Source organism: Dermacentor andersoni, chromosome 3, assembly GCF_023375885.2.
Source record: "Dermacentor andersoni chromosome 3, qqDerAnde1_hic_scaffold, whole genome shotgun sequence".
Classification (NCBI taxonomy): domain Eukaryota; kingdom Metazoa; phylum Arthropoda; class Arachnida; order Ixodida; family Ixodidae; genus Dermacentor; species Dermacentor andersoni.
Genome location: NC_092816.1, coordinates 101,696,156 through 101,714,006, shown reverse-complemented (window position 1 = coordinate 101,714,006; position 17,851 = coordinate 101,696,156). Strand labels below are relative to the sequence as shown.

The 17,851-nt window shown below is 45.0% G+C and overlaps 1 long non-coding RNA gene across 1 annotated transcript; it reads left to right on the top strand.

Moving 5' to 3' along the window:
- Positions 1-780: 780 nt before the first annotated feature.
- On the top strand, positions 781-5,777 carry LOC129387329 (uncharacterized). Its single transcript, XR_008614594.2, has 2 exons — positions 781-2,592; positions 5,606-5,777. It is a non-coding gene; the product is annotated as an uncharacterized lncRNA (long non-coding RNA).
- Positions 5,778-17,851: the final 12,074 nt, after the last annotated feature.

Here is a 17,851-nt window from a genome sequence, read left to right as displayed (position 1 = left end):
TAGACGAAAGTCGATAGGCTTTCTATTTCTTTGTGTCTACTCGTAGTCTACAGACGGTCTATAGAAAAAAGTCGCTAAGGTGTTTGTTTCCTTTCTGTCTACTTCCCCTCTATGGACTACCTATAGACGAAAGTCGATACTGTTTCTATCCATTTTGTCCATACTTTGTCTATAGACTTTCTATAGACGAAAGTCGATAAGGTTTCTATTTCTTTTTGTCTACTCACAGTCTATAGACGGTCTATAGAAAAAAGTCGATAAGGTGTTTGTTTCTTTTGCCTACTTCCCCTCTATGGACTACCTATAGGCGAAAGTCGATACAGTTTCTATCCATTTTGTCCATACTTTGTCTATAGACTTTCTATAGACGAAAGTCGATAAGGTTTCTATTTGTTTTTGTCTACTCGCAGTCTATAGACGGTCTATAGGAAAAAGTCGATAACGTGTTTGTTTCTTTTTTGCCTACTTCCCCTCTATGGACTACCTATAGACGAAAGTGGATACAGTCTCTATCTATTTTTGTCCATACTTTGTTTATAGACTTTCTATAGACGAAAGTCGATAAGGTTTCGATTTCTTTTTGTCTACTCGCTGTCTATAGACGGTCTATAGAAAAAATCGATAAGGTGTTTGTTTCTTTTTGTCTATTTCCCCTCTATGGGCTACTTTTAGACCAAAGTCGATACAGTGTCTATCTATTTTTGTCCATATACTTTGTATATAGACTTTCTATAGACGAAAGTCGATAAGATTTCAATTTCTTTTTATCTACTTGCAGTCTATAGAAAAAATTCTATAAGGTGTTTGTTTCTTCTTTGTCTATTTCCCCTCTATATGGACTACCTGTAGACGAAAGCAGATACAGTTTCTATTTATTTTTGTCCATACTTTGTCTATAGACTCTCTATATTATGGACAATATAGTCGACAAGGTTTCTATTTCTTTTTCTCTACTCCCGGTGTATTGAATATGTATAGAAGAAAGTCGATAATTTGTAATTCCGAGTTCCCATACCCCCCGCCCTCTGCGAACGCGATGATATGGCACTGGTTCATGCACGACGGCACCGCAACTCCGGCGCGGCGGGCAAACCGTGCAGACTGCTAGTCTGCGTTCGGTGCAGCTGCCCCGAACGAGGATCGCGGCGGAGCAGGCACCGTCCGAGTCACCAAGGTCTTCCAGGCACCCGAAGGCCCTAAACCTGGCTGCTTCCCGGACGTACACTTCGCGAAGACCAGGTGGTGAAGGTCAGATGGTGATGATGTGGCAAAGGTGGTGAATAAGTGGCGAAAGCCGGCAGACCAGGTGGTGAATTCACCACCTGGTCTTCCTCTGAGTTGTCGTGGTCTTGCATGTCTATAGATTAACAATAGACAAACATCGTTAATCTGGGCCCAACCCGTGTACGCTGTAACCAAGCGCAGGTACCGGTGGATAATACGTAGCTGCGTTTGATATAAGCCACTGAAGTTGTATACTGCTGAGATTGCTGTAGAGCCTATTTGTAGACATTAGTATACACATAGTGTATACCTCCGCATTTGTTGACCACATGATATCATCTACGTAGCCGCTCTCGGCAATCCCAAGACAGTCTTCACAGTTGTCGCATCACTTTTGCGGCAGTAGAATAAAGTAAGCAAAACGCCGATCCAATTGTTATAATAGATGTTATGAACGCCAGCTTCAGCTACAAGTGGATTCCAAACAGGCATCAAGCTAACAGCAAATACACTCGTAATGTTTGTAGCTGACAACGCGGACTTTGTGAATGTGCGATGAACCGATGTCGCGCATGTGGTCTTCGCGTTGTGTGTCGTCCGATTCTCGGATACATTTCACATTGTCTTCATATCTCGGCTGCGTCACTAACATCGGGCGGTTTTTTGTTGACTGATATCCTGCGCTATAAACCTATCAAAGTTTCTCATTCACTTAAAATAGGTGCCAAATTCTCTGAGCCCACCCAGTATTTCGCCGGCGGTATGCCTGCGCAGCCACGCATATGAGTACCTCAATGCTGTACTGATTGCTTTGACCTATCATCGGAACAGAAAATTAGCACTAACATACGTGCGGGCATCACATTTGGCGGTACGCTGGAAGATATGCTACAAGTACGCTGTATTACTAATCGACGCTGGCAATAATGCGTCTGAAACGTCTGAAGGGCCCTGTAACGGCTTTTACAAACAGCGCATTCATGTTAGCGTTCCAGTCTCATACGATAGCCCACAGCGTTTGTCATACAACCTACCAGCGCATTTCCTTCGTCCATGAAAAAAGATGAATAGTGGTGTTAAAGATGAATAAGCCACCCGTTCCGGCGCGCATGGCGCGCAGAGAGAGAGAGAGAAAGAGACAAAAAAAAATGAAGGAGGAAAAGGCGCTCACACTCCTCCGAGCGCGCACGCCCTCGCGCGCGGAGCTCCTGCGCATGCTCGGAGCTCTTGCGCATGCGCGGCGGTGCGCCGTCTCAACGAGTGCGCCAGGCACGTAAACGGTTGTACCGGTGTGCGGTGTATGCCTGAACGTCGGTGTCTGTGTATGCGTGTCATCTTTGTGGCATCACACGTCAACTACACTGAACGGTAAGCTTTAGCAAAGACGTTTTGCGTCAATAGCTCATGATTATGTGAGCGCATCTCTTAGCGCGAAGCGGCTGCATGTAGCGCAGGCGACTCGGGTATAGTGTCGGTTTGTCGTTGACATGGTTTGATAACGCGCTCTTGTTCTCGCTTCTACTATACGGAATGTTTTACGGCGAGCGATCGCTCGGGCTTGTTGATTTTAGCATTATAGTTTACGTGCGTAAAGAAGGACGTACACCATGTTTTAACTTGATACTGTATGTTGTGTATGTTGTGTATGTTGTGCATTGTGTATGTTGGGCAGCCAGTGCGGTAGATCTAATTTCGTGGCGCTTGATCCGGCCGCGATGAATGCTGCGCCGCATGTCTAGTGAAATTCTCGTGACACGCTTTACGTATATATCTCGAAATTGTGTTAGCATCAAGAATGTTCAGACAGACGCGTATAGTTGAATAACTGCTAACGTACTCGAATGAAAGGCCGTGTTTGCGGGGCATGCATCAGCAGTGTGTGCGCTGCCGTTTTCGCATCGTTTGGGAACTTACCGCAAGTTAATTTTGGGAAGTTACCGCAAGCAAAACACGAGACTTGAAGAAATATCAAGCAAAAATCTCTAATTCACCCAATCTATTTATATGCAACCACAAACGCTTTGGAGCATCAAACCTGCGATAAGCTCAGTCACTTGCAGCTTCGCAACTTAGCCGAAAAAATTGGAGAACACTAAATTAGTCGTTCCGGGAAGCACCTTTACACGTTTCAAACTGAAGGCATTGCGTTTGACGGTAGTTGGAAGATTTTTTTTTGTCTCTTTTTTTTAAACAGTTTAGCAGCAGAAGTTATCTTTCGAGCTATATGAAAAGCGTTAAGCGCCTTTCGATGCTTCGGCGTTATGCAGTTTACGTGCTCTTAATCACTAGGCAGCTGCTGGCGCAGATTCGCATTGTGCCAGTCGTGCATGGTATGAAGCCCTTGTCGTGTGTAATAAGTGTTCCGGTTTTCATTACTGTTGCATGTAGTGCCGTCGTCTTGGACAGACTGCATACTATATGCGCTGTACAAAAGAAAAAAGAGCCAGATTATCAATTTGGTGGTCTTTTCTTAGTAGATAACGCACAGATTATTCAAATAATTCAGTGGACATTGCATTTGTTCTACCCTTATCACCACGCCTAAGAGATTGTAACATGTTTTAGTTGGTAAGTAACCTGATCAGTACGCCCCCATTCATGTGCATTCTACTGAAAGTGTGGCAAATGTATTCATCTCGAAGTATGAGAAAAGAGACATTGCAGACTGTTCTAAACGGAAATAAATTGCAAATGTTAACGTGATTGTTCAAAAGTGCAGTCAGTATGCTGAGCATGTTCGTTCGGCACGGGCATATTGCATTAACACCTGAAAAATGTGCACAGTCCAGCCGGGTATCTTTGTTTCAACAATTATTATTATAGGAATCGTTTGGGATTCTCGCATTTATTTTATTTTTATAAGTACACTGTGTGTCACATGAACCTGTCTTGAAACGAAACGTACCGTTGCTGGCACCGGCGACCATTACGGTTGTCTAACTGCTTATCACACTGTAATATAACGAAACATCATAATGGTACTGATTAATATTGCCATGTAGTCTTTAGTCAGAGAAACAAAGTTAAACTAGAGGCATAAGTGATGAGAGCAAATTATATAAAAAACTACTATTGAACCGTAAAAATATCTCATTGTATAGTTTTCGCTCACATTGTTGCATTTGTTTTACGTGTGTCTCTGTGTCTTCCGTGCTGTACTCGTGTGGCCATCAATTAGGAACTTGCCGAAGCCCTTGTCAGCTTTATTAAACAAGGGATTCAAGTCAGTTGCATCTAATACTACATATCAAGTGACCGACGTGTTATTCGTTTTATCTAAATATTATGGACTGGCAGTACTTGGCAAGCATTAAACCACAATATTTTTTTTATTGCACTTAAGCTGCAGGCGTCATAGATTGCCAGAAAATTTTCATGAAAACAGCCAGGGAAGGCTTGGAAAAAGATCGGGAAATCTTAAAATGGCCACATAGGTATGCTGTCTTGTCATATGTCATACAACGTTACCAGAGAATCTCTGTGTTAAATATATTTTTAAAACCTTTCACTTCATAAAAATTGAGGGAAATTGGTCCTATTTATTGAAAAAAAAAATGAAAGTCAAGCATACTGACAAGGCATTTCTTACTCAATATGTTTTTTTTGCGTTAACGTCCTGAACCTCGATAGCCTAGAAAAAAATTTCATCTTTCAAAGCACCTTAAATAATTTACTGTGATAGAATTCATTCGAACTATCTTATCAGTTCTGTTTCCTAGGAGGTGCATATCTGTCGTGCCATGACACAAAGTGCTCGTGTGGTATTTCGGGTGCTCATGTGGTATACCTAACTTGGAAACCTGTTAGCATGCCCAAGAGGCCTCATTACCTGTAAGAAATTAAGTGACCATATCAATACAATCAACCCATCTGCCTTCTGTTGAAGTTATGGCCAATGACCATTCATTTAAATGTATGAGAAAGACATTTAAATGTGTATTAAGCAAAATAAATTACAATCTTAGGCATGATACTGTGAATATTCCAGTCACGTCTTCTGAAAATATCCCTCTGCACGGGCATACTTAACTACCAGCCAAAAAATTGTACAGACAGCACAACTGGGTAACGTTTCAGCAATAAATATAGAGACCATTTGGGATAAGTACATTAATGCATCATATATGAACTTGTCATAAAAGGGAACATACTGTTGCTGGCACGAGCAGCAGTTGTGACTGTTTAATTGTTCACCATACCATGCAATAAAACATTGTATAAAGGTACTGATTTGTATTGACAAGCAGCCCTTAGTCATAGTTAAACCGCATTAAGTATTGACTTAGATGGTTTGAGCAAATATATTAAGCTGCTTAATGAACATACAAAGAATACACACTTGTTATTTTTGCCTCATATTGCTGCATCTACTTATTTGCAGCATACACCTGCAGCACCTTTGGGACTAATGACACAAAGGTCAAGGCCAGCCTGGCGACCATGCTTGCCAAGGAGTAGTGTAAATATGTAATCTGTTTCCATAATTAGCATAAGACATGAATTTAAGGAATTCATATATTATATCGAGCAATAAAAACGGTTAATGCATTGCCGGTGCATTTGTTTTATTTTTTTTGCACTGCATGATTCAACACTATATAAATTCTTTCTGTTTATGCAACATATATGAAAGTACAGCTGGTTCAGGAGCATTATTAATCTGCTAACGGTAATGCATAAGTGCAGATGAAAAGGAACAGGTGCACATGCATAAATACATTCAAAACGTTTTGCTACCGCATGTAAAGAAAAATGTAAACTAACTTGTAAAAAAAAAACTAGTAGGTAGCCGCTATGGAGTTATGGCCTTATACACTCTTTGTAGACTTGTCTATAAAATGTCTGTGTCTATAGAGTGTCTGTAGATTAATGAAAATGCATGTTTGTTGACAAATGTCTGCAGAATGTCATAGAAGAAAGTGTATCGGATTATAAAGTTCTGTTTTTGTAGACTGAAGTCTATAGAATGTCTATAGACTATCTATATACATTTGTCTATAGACATTCCATAGACTTCAGTCTGCAAAAGTAGAAGTGTATATATAGTTCTACTTTTGTAGACTGAAGTGTATAAAATGTATACAGACAAATGACATCTATAGACATTCTATAGACTTCAGTTTACAAAAGTAGAACTGTAAGCCTATACACTTGTCCATCGACATTCTGCAGACAACTGTCTACAAACATGAATTTTAATTAATCCATAGGCACTCTATAGACTCAGACTTTTTATAGACTAGTCCATAAAAAGTGTATGGCCATAAGTCTATTGACAGTCTATAGGCTCAGACTTCTTATAGACTAGTCTATAAAATGTGTATGGCCATAAGTCTATAGATAGTCTAAAGACTCAGACTTTTTATAGACTAGTCTGTAAAAAGTATGGCCATAAGTCTTTAGACTGTCTATATGTAGTGTATAGACAGTCTATAGACTCAGACTTTTTATAGACTATTCTATAAAAAGTGTATGGCCATAAGTCTATAAGCGGTCTATAGGCAGTCTATAGACTCAGACTTTTTATAGACTAGTCTATAAAAAGTGTATGGCCATAAGTCTATAGACCGTCTATAGACAGTCTATAGACTCAGACTTCTTATAGACTAGTCTATAAGAAGTGTATGGCCATAAGTCTATAGACAGTCTATAGACAATCTATAGACTCAGACTTTTTATAGACTAGTCTATAAAAAGTATGGCTATAAGTCTATAGACTGTCTATAGACAGTGTATAGACTGTCTATAGACTCAGACTTTTTATAGACTAGTCTATAAAAAGTGTATGGCCATAAGTCCATAGACTGTCTATAGACTAGTCTAAAGAAATGTCTATAGACAGTCTATAGACTCCATAGACAAATGTCTATAGACTGTCTATGGACTTTCTATAAAAAATTTTGTAAGGGTAAGCAAGAGGTATGTCCACATAAACAAGGCATGCGTTTGATTTGGATGGTAAAACAACCTTCCAGCTCACCGTCCTCGCTTGCGTCTGCGGTTACTTAAATTTTACGTCAAGAGACAAGGATAAAATGAGAAGTGAACAAAAAATGTACGCTACAGCCCCGTAGGTAGTGCCCTAGCAAACACAGCTTTGCTCTCGCAGCACTACGAGCAATTCTTGTAAGGGTAATTAATATCTTCCGTTCTTTTCCCCATTATTCCCGCTTAATGGTCCAATTTTTCAAACTTAATTAGAGACTGGAGACTCATGGTGAGTGTTCGTGCAAAAAAAGAAAAGCTGCCGTTCACGTCTACCAGGCTAACCATAGTTTCATTGCACCGTCAAAACCACCACCATAAGCTGCATGCTTGTGCTAGCAACACCGCTTCTTTCGAAGAAGACTGCGCTTCAATTAGGAGCAGATAGGTGATAATGTAACGTATGAAAGCAACTTCAAATTGCAATAGCAGTTATGAGGACTCTCGTGGCGCGTTCAGTGGTGGTAGTGCTGGAATGCTTTTAGTGGTCTTACAAAAGGTACAATGAAGTATGCTCGGGAGGACCCTGAAGCCCCTTACAAACACTAGGTGAAGTCCCTTGTACGAGACCCCAGTGGCGGCAGCCGTCGCCTTTGCGCGCTAAATTAGGGTATTTTGAGCCGGTAGGTCTGAACAGCCAAGCATGGCGGGCACCCAGCCCTCCCTGGTAGGGTTGGGTAAGAGAGAAAGCAGGATTGGATGGACAAGCCCACGTGGTTTAGAGGTCCGAGGACGTCTCCGCACAGTGCGGGAAAGCGCCGGTAAAGGCCGGATCGAAATGTTTGAGGGCCGCCGGGTACAGCATAGTGTTGGTAAGAGGCCGAGCAGATGAGCTCCTCCTCATTTTGTCGCTACAAGGGGGAGGGGGGGGGGGGTGTGCAGTTCCTGGCCGGATTGATAATAGGCTCTAATTTCTGTAAACCAGTTGATTGCATTGTGGGTGGAGTTCTGATCGGTGGGTTCGGGGAAGAAAGAAGCCCGGTGAGAAAGCGCGCGGGTGGCAGCATCCGCTGCCTAACGACGTATCGGGGGTGGGGGTCCCCGGTTTGTCAGCTATATTGAAGGATACGATAGGCCAGGGATGGAATCTGACCCTGTTCGTAGTTTCGACAGGCCCCTCGTGAATCGGTAATGATAGCTAGAGAGCGAGAATCGGATGCAACCAACGCGATGGCGACTTCCTCCGCCTATCTTATGTCCATGGCGCGGAAACTAGGGCCGTTAACTGTTTTGCATTCGTGGACCACCGCGACCGTAAACAATCACTCATGACGTGATCCGGAGGCGTCCAGGTAAAAAACGCCGGATTTGGAGTGATTAACATTAACATTAAATTAACATTAAGAACCTAGAAAACATTCAAAGAAAAGCAGTACGATTTATTTACAGTAAATTTTAGGCTACTGACTCCCCCACTGCATTACTAACATATAACGGCATTGAACTATTACAAATTCGTAGAAACAAAAGTAGACTAGAGTTTCTTTCAAACTTAATTAATCATAGGATAGCCTTAGACACCCTCATTGTCTAACACCTATTTTCGCAAGGACTGACACTTTTCGGTACTTTTTTTCCCAAGAAGCAATAGATTACTGGAATAAACTAACTGAAGCATACCCCCAGCGCCCGTGAGCTGTATATCATTTTTGTAAATAATCTTGTTATTTCGTGTAATAATTATAGTAGTATTGTAATCAGGTTAAAATTTTTCTCAATCGTCTACCTTACGACCAAACAATTTGTGTGAAAAACGTGTTACACACTTGTTTCATCTTGTTCTTCTGTGTATATCATCTTTGTTCTTTTGCTCACCCTGCTTGGACTTCTTGTCCGCAGTATTGTATAAATAGATAAATAAATAAATAAATAAATAATAGCGTGCCAGGGCATTCGCCCGAGCCAGGCGTCTGCCATCGCGGTATGTGCGTGTCATGTTCTGGCGAAGAGGGCGCACATGCAGGGCATAGGTCATTCTTGTGGCGTACGTAGGTGCTTTTGCTTCTGTCTGAGAGGTTGGAGGTGAAGTCGGGTAAGAAGGCGGCGACCCACAGTGTTTGAGAAAGACGCGTAATTTGGTTGGTAGGATGATCTTCCTTGAGCTGCCGATACGTGTTCACCGTCTCTAGGCCCAGAAGGCGCTGGTTAGACGAGCTGACACGGAGATCAAGGGCCCGTTTAACTCTATTTCGGAGGATGAATTCAAAGGCGTCCTCCTCGTGCTTGTGGAGATGGATGCGTGGAGTCGACTACAAGATACGACTAGTGACAAACGCATTGGTCAGCTGCAAGGCATCTTTGCACGTGAGACCACCACGCTTGTTGGAAACCAGGTGGACCATGCAGCACACCTGGTCCCCCACCTACCGCAGCTTCCGTAGTGTTGTGTCGGACCGGCGGTGTTGGTTTATGAAAAGTCTCAGGACTCTAATCTTAGGTTGTGCGCGTTCATGCCGTCACCGGCACATGCGCGACGATATTACCGACACGGCGCATCCATGGCTCGCGCGCTGAAGCTTATAGGGTCTATCGAACAATGCTGGCCGTCGTTCCAAGGGGACGCGCCTGTCGTGGACTCAACTTTTCTTTTTTTGCTATTTGCGGCCAAAATACAAGCCGGAGTTAATAAATTTCAACGGCGAACGCTGCGGGGGAACCACTCAGTCATTGAGCAACGTGTTCGAGACAAGTCTGTGGACATGCTGATATGAAAGACTAGCGCTGCTGCCGCGAAGCCTACGCATGACCTCCGAAATACATGGCGCGTAAGTGTGTCCGAAAGCTGAGAATTCTTTCCTTGCTTGCGGCACGCTCGGTCGCACGTACCCAATGACTCAAATTGGCTAGAGCTTCATTGACAAGCGGCAGATACGCAGCGCGTTTGTGGTACGGCTTGCTAGCATGTCGGGTTGCTGTCCTTGTGGAACCCCTGTGACCCGAGTTAGATTGCGCTCAGTATTGCAGAAGTTCAAAGGGGGCATGAAACCCAATTTTCGATCATAATCTGTATTGTGTGGGGTAATTCAGGTGCGTTCAAAAACACGTTGAAGAAATGTTAGCGCGTTTGAGCCAACACGTAATTCCTCACTCAATTTTTATACTACACTCGAATGGCATAACAGTCGAGCAACACAGGCACGCTCGTGAGCCATGACGTCACAAGCTGCATGCTTGCCGAGCGAGCATGTAAATTCTGAAGAAAAATGCGTGTTTCAGCTGTGATCGCATGAGCGAAACTTCTGCTTTGCTCTGCTTGCCATTGAAATTGTTCAACTTGCAACTCCTGAAGTAAGCCACCAGAGCGCCTACGTGGCACTGTGACGGGTCAGAGCGAACAGAGGAAGGAGTGCTCCGTATCGTTCTTCATGTTCCCCAAGGAGCCCAACCAGTGTATGGGTCCGAATAGAAGAGAGAGAGAGACAAAAGAGAAGGAAAGACAGGGAGGTTAGCCAGTGTAAATACCGGCTGGCTACCCTGTGCGGGGGAAAGGGGTAAAGGGAATAAAAGGAGAAGGAAGAGAGAAGAAAAAAAAACAAGAATAATGCACACAGTAACGCGATGTTACGCGCAACAATAGTCAAAGGTGTTCGCACAATTCACATGTCCTTAAGTACTTGAGCAAGGCCCTTAAGGCCTTGAGTGCCGAAACCCGTCTGGACCAGTGTCCAAGAGCTTTCTCTTCTGTGAAGGGGCGATTGTCCAGTTTTTCGAGCATGGTCACGAGCACTTTTCTTTGCACATTGTAACGTAGACAGTCACAGAGGAGGTGCGCGATCGTCTCTTCGCAGCCGCAGGTGTCGCAAGCAGGACTGTCGGCCATTCCAATACGCAAGGAATATGAGTTCGTGAACGCCACGCCGAGCCATAGGCGGCACAGAAGTGTTGCTTCCGCTCGTGGCAACCCTGGTGGAAGACGGAGTTGCAAACTTGGATCCAATCTGTGAAGACGTGTGTTCGTGAATTTGCTGGTGTTCCACAGAGTTAGCGTAAGCTCGCGTGCGAGGGAGCGAAGACTTGTGGCTGCATCTGTTCTTGACAGCGGTATGGGTACAATCTGGGCACCATCATGGGCCGACCGGGCAGCGTCATCCGCACTGTCATTCCCCGAAATTCCGCAGTGACCCGGTATCCACTGGTAGATGATGTGTCCCTTGTCGATTGCGTAATGGTGGAGTAGTCGGATGTCTGCGATTAATTGTACATTTGGTCCGTGGTTGAAAGGGGACAGCAGACACTGGAGAGCTGCCTTTCAATCACAAAAGATGGACCATGAATGTGGTGAATTGGGACCTATAAACTCCAGAGCAGCACGGATAGCTGCGAGTTCCGCAGCCGTCGATGATGTAACGTGAGACGTCTTGAATTTGATAGTGACAGATTGAGCGGGAAGTACCACTGCTCCAGCTGAACTATTACAGGAGACAGAACCGTCCGTGTAAACGTGAGTGCATTCGTTGTGTTTTTCATGTAAGAATGAAAGGATGGTTTGTTTGAGGGCGATAGATGACATTTCCGTCTTCTTTTTGATGCCGGGAATAACAAGAAGGGCCTGGAGTGGATGCAGGCACTGCAGCGGTAGAGATGGCCGTGCTGCATGTGTGAAGTTCGACGGTAAACTTCCATGGTTGGCGGCAATAATTCTGCTAAACGCTGAACGAGGTCGAGCGGCAGGAAGGGAGGCGAGATGGTGCGATGGAAGTCGGGCAAAGTGCCGGATGTGCACCCGTAAGGAGTCGATATGAATATACGTATTGATAGGGTGGTCATGCGCGATGGCTATTATTGCTGCCGTTGATGCACACCTCGGAAGGCCAAGACAAATTCTCAGAGCTTGAGCTTGTACAGATTGGAGGGCTCGGAGGTTGATCCTACCGGTCCCACCTAGTACAGGTAAGCTGTAGCGTAGGAGACCCAAGAACAGTGCGTTATAGAGTTGGAGCATTGCACTCACAGACGCACCCCATGACTTTCCTGCAAGAAATCTGAGCACGTCTGTTATCATCACTAGTTTCCTTTTTAGCTCAGAGACCTGAGGACTCCAGGAGAGGTTTCGATCTATTATTACTCCTAGAAAACGGTGCGTCTTCTCGTAGGCAATTGGCTGTCCATTAATTCTAACAACGTATTTTCTCATTGCTTTGCGCGTGAAAGCGACCATAGAGCACTTCTGGGAGGACACCTCCAAACCTCGTGCTCGAAGATAGCTGGATGTTAGTGTGGCGCTTTTTGCAGTCTGGCGCGCACCTGCGGACGCGTCACTCCTGATGACCAAATGCATATATCGTCTGCATAGATCGACACATGGACGGATTGTGGAACGGTGTGAACCAGGTCGATGAGCACGAGGTTAAATAGAGTGGGACTCAAGACTCCGCCTTGTGGTACTCCGCGGTAGGTGTTGTGTTGTGATGATGCACCATCCTCTGTTTGCACAAAGAATGACCTGTTTGTCAAGCAGTTGAATATCCATCGAAACACAAGTCCCCCTATAGGCTGACATCGCCCAAGGCGTCCAGGATGGCTCGATGTGTTACGTTGTCATAAGCGCCTTTAACGTCCAGGAACATCGCCGCTGACAGTCTCCTTAGGCTTTTTTCGTGTTGAACAGACGAGACAAGATCTATGACGTTGTCTACGGAAGAGCGTCCGCGTCGGAAGCATGCCATAGCGTCAGGGTATATCTTGTAGTGTTCTAGATACCACTCTAGACGTGTCAGCACCATCCTCTCCATCACTTTTCCTAGACAACTGGCCAGAGCAATGGGACGGTAAGACGCCACATCTAGGGGTGATTTACCTGGTTTGAGCAGAGGCACAAGGCGGCTGGACTTCCATGCAGCTGGAACCACTCCTTCCCGCCATGAATTGTTGTACACCTCTAGAAGAGCATGCCGGGCTGTTTGACCGAGGTTGCCATGTGTCCGAGGTTTTGCCGAGGTTTTGTGTCCCATGCTGGCTGAGTTTGGGATACCCGTGAAATAGCCGAGGCAGCGGCCAGATGCTATGCCGACCGTGTTCGCGCACAGGGAATGCTCCGGCCAGGCTTGCTCTATTTTTCTACAAATATCGATGTGCAATTACTCAAGAAAAAGTAATGATTCAGACAAAGCGAGCATTGCGAAAACTCCTTTCCCTGTAAACACTTGTGCCTCGGGCATTCGTTTACATATGCCGCATGTAACTACAGAGGATGAGGAGGAGGAGGAATAAACTTTATTTGTTGACAGCAGACTTGAGACCTAGGCCTGTCTACCTAGATGACGACCGTCGACTCTTGGGCCCTGGCGCCATCTTTAGCGTACTGGATTGCCTTGAGTTGGACTTTCGGTGCGCAGCTGAGCAATGCGGTCTCCCACTGCTATCTGGTCTTGTTTGTTTTATTCTGTGTGGGTGTCCGAGAACAAGCCCAAACGATATGTTGTAGGTTCACCCTACCACCGCGTAGTGGCGGTGGTAGGCCACCGGATTCGGATGTGTATCTGTTTGTAAGAACCGCCATGCCATCGCTTGCCGTCTACTCAGCCAGAAAGGAGTGTGCCGGGGGGAACGGGCCCTTCCGAATTATACAGGAAAAAAAAGACATAAATTGGTGGGAATGCGTGGCAGCTTCAAGAATTGTAGTTTTGTTCAGTACTGATCATCCACTGAATACATAATATGCATGCATCATGCATGAGATGATACATGATGCATTGAATACATGAGAGCAAGCAATCTACGCGCATATCAATTTACTTTGTGCGAACTAGCGCAAGACTTCGTTTCCCGTGAACGGCTGACTGAGCAGCGCTGAGCGAGAAATATGTTGGAATAAAGCTATAGTAGTCAACAGTACGAAAAGATATCAGCAGCATTTCGCGCAACATCAATGTCACCACGTCTTCGTCCATGGCCTCCGAGATCTGCTTGCACTGCCTGGCGCTAGCGGTAAGAGTGCAGCTTTTTCACGCGATGTTGGGGGTGCCGAAGACATGGCTCAAGATATCTGGAGCAAATACGGCAACAAAGGGGCAGCGGTGCTCCAACCTCACACGGTGTGGTGGCTGATTCTGTAGCAGACGATGGCTCGGTTCACTGCAGTTCATGAGGTCACAAATGGCATGGCAATATAGCGGTCGGCGCCGGAGGGCGGGGCTTAGAGCCGGCGAGTTTTAGCTCGCACATTGAACAAAAATGTTCTTTTGCTACCCGTTTTTACACATATACAGCGATAATTGACCCTCTACTACAATTTCTCGCGAAATACCGCAAATTGCTCGGTGATCGTGTCAGGCGCCCCTTTTAAGGGATATGTCTTCTCCCTGTAGACCTTCAATTTCCCAGTGGCACATACATAGTTCCTCTTGTTGGCGCCGAAGACGTTCATCAAAGAGCAGCACAGGCCTACTGACACATGCGCAGTGACACAAGCTGACATCGAAGTGGTTCATTGGAGACCAGCCCAAGCCGAGTCGCACGTACTATGCACTGCAATTGGCATCAAAGTAAACAGCAGTGCCTACCCAGTCTTGTCATCTTGGTCTACCCAGTTTTCTCATCTATACGTCTTCCCATCTTGGCAACAGTTCACTCACCTCTGCCCAGCAACAAAGCTGCCGATAACATAGTTCGAGGATTCACTAGCCGAATGACAGGACAGCCGCCCGAGCGGGTAAGGATGGAATGTCTCCTTAGTTACCACCATATCCTACAATACTGCAGACTATGCAGCGCACTGTATCCCACAGCATAGAAACCTCCAAGCAAACGACAAGAAGAAGCCTGGTGGAGGCTTCAAACAAAATTTTTTCCTGATACTTACATACTACGAAACATTTATTCCGGCCCATATACTAACTGTTGTGTTAAATGAAAAGAAGCAGCCAACCTGTTCCATATCATCTGGGCTCGCCCCAAGGAGGACAGATGTAGCTGATCCTTAGCAGTGGGAGGGCTGGTTGCTCATCTCATACCCTGTTGTTTCAAACAGGCTGATTACACACGCCGAGGAAGCAGCCAAGGATGAACTCACGCCCGCCAAACAATGGAACTTCCGGCACTCTAAAATCCCTGTTTTTGATATGAAGTTTATACTCACTCACTGAGAGGGTCTTGAGGGGACGCGGAGCACTTTTGACTGTAAAAACAACGAAGTGGACATATCGCTAAGGCTACACTGAATCGCCTAGGTGGTCCAGCCAAGAAAGTGTTCAGCTTCTGATGGTTGCACGAACGCATACTATAGCGCCTTCGCTTTGCTGCTGGACTGCCGTGCGTATGCACTATCTGAGTGAAGCGGGAAATAAACGTCAAGCTAACATTACCTGGCATTTCACTTAGCGCTGACTGATGCCGACTGTTTCCCGTCGGTCTCCTGTTGTGTGCCATCGAAGTGCGGCGCCTTCAAAACCACTCGCTCCGCTCTCTTCAACATGGCAGTGTTGTAAGACGCCCGACGGGGCCGAGGTGGTGTTCCGGATGCCTAACAGCAGCTGTGTTGCGCGTTGTATCCGGCCAACATGTCGCAACTTCTCGCATAGTTATAAGTTCGTCCTAGGAGTTGAAGCGCCATGCTACACCTTGCGATCACTGACAAAGCGTCGTTTAGCTGGGAAAACTGACAATTTATTTTATTGAGATTTACATTTTCTGTGAAAATTCCAAGAGCGATAACTACGTCGCCGCGCGCCGTATGCTGTATGTGCGAGTGAAAACGTGCAGGGGTCAGCCGACGATGGCGGCTCAATCTCGCGCACGCAAGAAAGGAAAGAGTGGATGAAGCGCGCCGCCTTCCATCGCGTGCAAGACATCGGCGGAAGAGAAGGGAGGTTGGCCGGGGACGTTCTACTCTAGCGGCTGCTTCGTATGGTGCGGCCGCGCGGGTCCTATCTTGAAAGCAATCGGCGATGGAGACAGAGTGCACGCCGAATGCTGATAGCCTCGTGTGCCCAATTTTTTCGTCCCTCAGTTCACGTTGAAGGGAGAGGCAACACGAATGTCTATTCGTACGCTGCTGCTGCAGCACTTCGCCACTACAGCGTTTTGACAGCGAGCTTCCGTGGTCATCGAGGGAGATGTGTTCATGTTTCCTTGTGCGCGTTAAATCATGCTTGTTAATTTAGTTAGTAAGCGATCTTTGTAAGTTTATGCGGCCGAATAAACCACTATCCTTCCTATAGCTGTCTACTAATTTGCTATCGAAATCGATTATTTGCCTTCGGGGCGAAACTGCGACTTTTTTATGAGTATATCAATATGCGCTTATGTTAGAAAGACCCGCCAGCGAGCAGCGTAAGCATAAAAACCCCACGGTGACTTGTTTTTGTCTCTCTGCAAATCGTTACCCAGGCCTTGGTAGTAGAATCGCAACATAAGAGGTTGCGATCCCTCGAAAATTACGTGATGTTTTCGCTGAGCTTCAAATTGCTAGGGCCCACAATATTATGTCATTTATAAAGGCTTTCTTTTCCTAGTATCTTGGAGTACCTCAGATATCCGTAATCCATAAGTAATGACCATTACAGTCATCTATGTCTCATACTGCCTGGTGAGCAATAAGTTAGTCAGTATATCACCGGCATTTTGATTGAAATAGTAAAGAAAAAAATACTTTTTTTGTTTCAGCTTACCTGAGTTGGCCAAAACATGTAAGTCATGTAGGTTACAGTCATCGATAAAGCATACTCCCAGGCGAGCAATGGGGTCTTCTGGAGTAGCAATGTATTCACTGAAAAGGCGGAGCTAAGAAAAGCAACCGCGAAAGTAAGAACCAGCATGCCATGAATGTTTGGAGCACGGAACACATCACAGATAATGACAAAGATAAGCTATGTATACACGTTGGCAGTGAGGTAACCCCGCCACCTGAATCTTTACAGGCCCGTGTGAACTCGGTAGCGCTAACGTTACGATTTGAACTTGAAGTGTATATTCTTCATAAGCAACACTCTAAAAAGCAAAAAAACTTTCAATTTCGACATTGAACTGGAGTTCGATACAAGAGACGTTTGTCCTTGCCTTTCTCGAATGGGCTCGACATCGGTAGCCTGAAATTATATATTGAAAGACAGTGCATCGCTGAAAGAATAATTCATATGCATGACTTTCTTATGAATTCAGAACCTTGTCTAAGATACGAGTGTCCCTTGCGAATGTTGTTTATATCTGCGTTGTAATAAAATCTGTCCTATTCGCCAAGTTTGCAAACACCGCGAAGCAAGTCATGTAAGAAAGCCGTTGTAATATGAAATGAGCAAACACTTTAAGTAATCAGTGCTCAGACCTAGACTTATTAAAGTACAATTTGTCTTTCAAATATAACTGACACTCCTGTTTCTGGCACCACATTTCTCAAACGCTGTGGGCTACGCTACTGTTTCATAGGAAAGCTGTGGTATGGCAATAAAACAACCTACTTAAACGAAGCACGAGAGAAAAAAACATACCTACAACAGTGACAGGACTTTGTGGTGGGGAACAATATTGCACCACATTGATGTCACCATTTGAGAAATTGTGTTGCCGCTTTCCTATCTGGCTGACTGTGTATGCACACATACCGAGAACGATTTATTATCGAAGCATTTGAATTACAGTGAGTAGATTTATTTTTCTTATCTCATGTGCCTTAGGCATGATGCGATTATAATATTTGGTTTGTCTT